Raw genomic sequence first — 2,722 nt, 5'->3', positions numbered from 1 at the left:
TTTTTTTTTTTTGCACCTGAATATCCAAATAATATAGCACTCTTTGTTGAAAAGACTATTCTTTCTCTTTTGATTTCTTTGACACCTTCATTAAAAATTGACTATATAAAAAAAAATAAAATAAAATAAAAATTGACTATACATGTGAAAGTCTATTTTTGAGTACCCTATTTCTGATCCATTGATCTTTATTTCTGTCTTTATACCAGTGTGACATTTTCTTGATTATTGTAGCTTTGTAACAATTGTAAAATTGTTAAAATAATTGTTAAAGTCAGGTAATGTAGATTTGTTCTTTTTTTTCCTTAAAACTGTTTTGACTATTCTAGATCATTTGCCTTTCCATTTAAACTGTAAAATATGCTTGCCAATTCTGGTATTTTGATTGGGATTGCATTGAATCTATAGGTTAATTTGGACATTTGAGAGACTGTAGTAGCCTGATACCATTAAATGCTGGAATCAAATATTATTAATCAATAACTCTTCTTCTGACACTGGGCTCATTAAACCACTAGATAGGTAGAATGTATCCTGGGAGAGAACGCAGTATTTAGAGGATGTGAATGGTTGGTCCTTTCTGAGAATAATTTTCCCCATTAAATAATAAGCCAGCATGTTAGTTGCAAATCATATTTTGATATTTTGGTGAGCTTGATTAATCTGAGTATGCCCAGAGCAATAGTTAGTGTCACTCACTCATGCTCTGAAAAATCAGATGCTAAAATTATATTCTGGGTGGTGGTGATTTCTCCAATTTACTGCTGCCTTGGGGCAAGCATGCATGTTCGTATCACTCTGCCTTCTGGCCAACTATCTTTGAAGAATAAAGACAGCTAGTATTCACAGAGGACTTCCCAAGCACTGGTCATTTGTACTTATGCTGTGACTCCAGAGTCTTTGCTTTAACCACTCTCTGAGGTCTTTGATAAGTCATTTGGAAAGTAGAATTTGCCATCTACTAACTCCTCCACTTTTAATACAAAATTAGTTGAAGGTATCCTGACATTTGAATTTCTGTAGGGCTTTGCGGTTTTTATATATGCTTTCATGTACAATCCGTTTAATTCTTTTTCGAGTGTGAAATGTGCCTTCATAGGATTCATTTACTTCTATATTTTCCCGCTTTGCCCCATCAAAATTCATTGTTGGTGATTTTTCCTGACCTCCTATTGACAGGATAAATAAGTTTTGAAAAAAGAAGGTGGAAGAGAGATGTAATGCCTGTTTTCCATATAGGCAGTTGCTAGTGTCTATCGTCCCAAAACTTGTTTAGAGGGAGACCACCATGAACCTCTCTTTTCAACTTAGTGAAGAGATGAAAGTTAACATTCCTTGAGAGCGTCATGTGTTGCTTCTAAAATTTAGTGCATCTGTAAATGCACTTTTCATTTTTTGAATCAAATGGAGGGGAAGAGAATGGAAGGATGTGACGTTGGGATAGATGTACAAAGAATCTTACTGGCAGCCAGAAAGCGAGGAGACTTAAATTCTTTAAAATGCCTGAGACTTGAAATGAAGGAAATTAGTGCATCAGTCCTAGGAGTGGATGGACAGAAGTAGTTGGGCTGTTGATATGGATTACCAACGCTGAACAGGGTATCCTTGCTTATTACTGCTGAGGTGTGTTCATAGGTTCATTTTTTTCCCAGTGATGTAAATGAATGTGAGCCTGGTGGGATGCTGGGAATTGTGGAGTCATGCAAGGATGAGTCAGAGGCGGTCCTTGCCTTAATGGGAGAAAAGTATAACATTTTCAAGTGGAAACACTATTCAGATATCGCCAGCACTTACCACAGTTTCTGGTAGATGCTTGATACCTGCCTATTTCAACATGATTTGTTGAAATCATTTATGTTCTAAGGGTCGAACAGATAAAGCTTGAATGCAGAGATGGAAGGAAAGGTTTTACAGGTGGAGGGAACAGTAGGGCAAAGGCACCATGAGAGGAAAACACAGGCTTTGGAAAGAAATGTGTGACTCTCAACTGTCTGGTTGCCATGTGGAAGGCCACAAGGCAAGTACGGAGAAGTAATATTTTGGGAAAGTAGGTTTGGAATCACCTTATTTATGCAAGGATTTGAGAGTGTGTGTATATTTTAAACTCCTGCCCAAATCATGCTGATTGAGATGTTGCCATTTCCCTTAAATAGGATAGGCCTAGTTACTGTGGAATTAAAGGTGGCAGATGGGATGGTGGGGATGGCAAGAATATTGCAGGAAGAGAGAAGCAATGGAGAAAAAAGGAGATTGATCAAAACTGTCTTTGTTCTTCAAAAGCAAGAATATACCCAAGCAGAATATTTGGAGGGAACTACCACAATTTACCATTTTTCATTAATTAGAAAACTCTAATTTGTAATGTAACAAAGGGGCGGAAACAATCCTCTCCTTTCCACCAGCAGTGGTTAAAAATACCGACTCTCAGACCCCAGTCCAGACCTACAGAATCACAATGTGCATTTAACACGATAGCTAGGAGAGATCACATGCACATTCCAGCCTGAGAGGCCTGGCTCTAACTCACTGTATTTTAGAGCCAATATTTTGCTGGAAAAAGTTCTAGCTGGTGCCGCTGTTCCCGCCGTCTTTCACTAGATGGCAGTAGCCTGCTCACTTCCTTCGGGTTTCACCCTCATTGTTTTCCAGGCCCTGGTTGACCTCCAGGCTACAGCTCCCGGCTCCCGCGCAAGATCCAGCTAGGCAGGGCGACGGCGGGGGG

The 2,722-nt window shown here is 38.9% G+C and overlaps 1 protein-coding gene across 1 annotated transcript in view; it reads left to right on the top strand.

Moving 5' to 3' along the window:
- ALDH7A1 (aldehyde dehydrogenase 7 family, member A1) overlaps positions 1-2,722 on the top strand; it is a 40,548-nt gene that overhangs the window by 367 nt on the left and 37,459 nt on the right. The window lies entirely within an intron of this gene.

Source organism: Bison bison, unplaced genomic scaffold (genome assembly GCF_000754665.1).
Source record: "Bison bison bison isolate TAMUID 2011002044 unplaced genomic scaffold, Bison_UMD1.0 scf7180017864235, whole genome shotgun sequence".
Lineage (NCBI taxonomy): Eukaryota > Metazoa > Chordata > Mammalia > Artiodactyla > Bovidae > Bison > Bison bison.
Note: the sequence above shows the minus strand (reverse complement) of the source record. Positions and strands in the feature narration are given on the sequence as shown.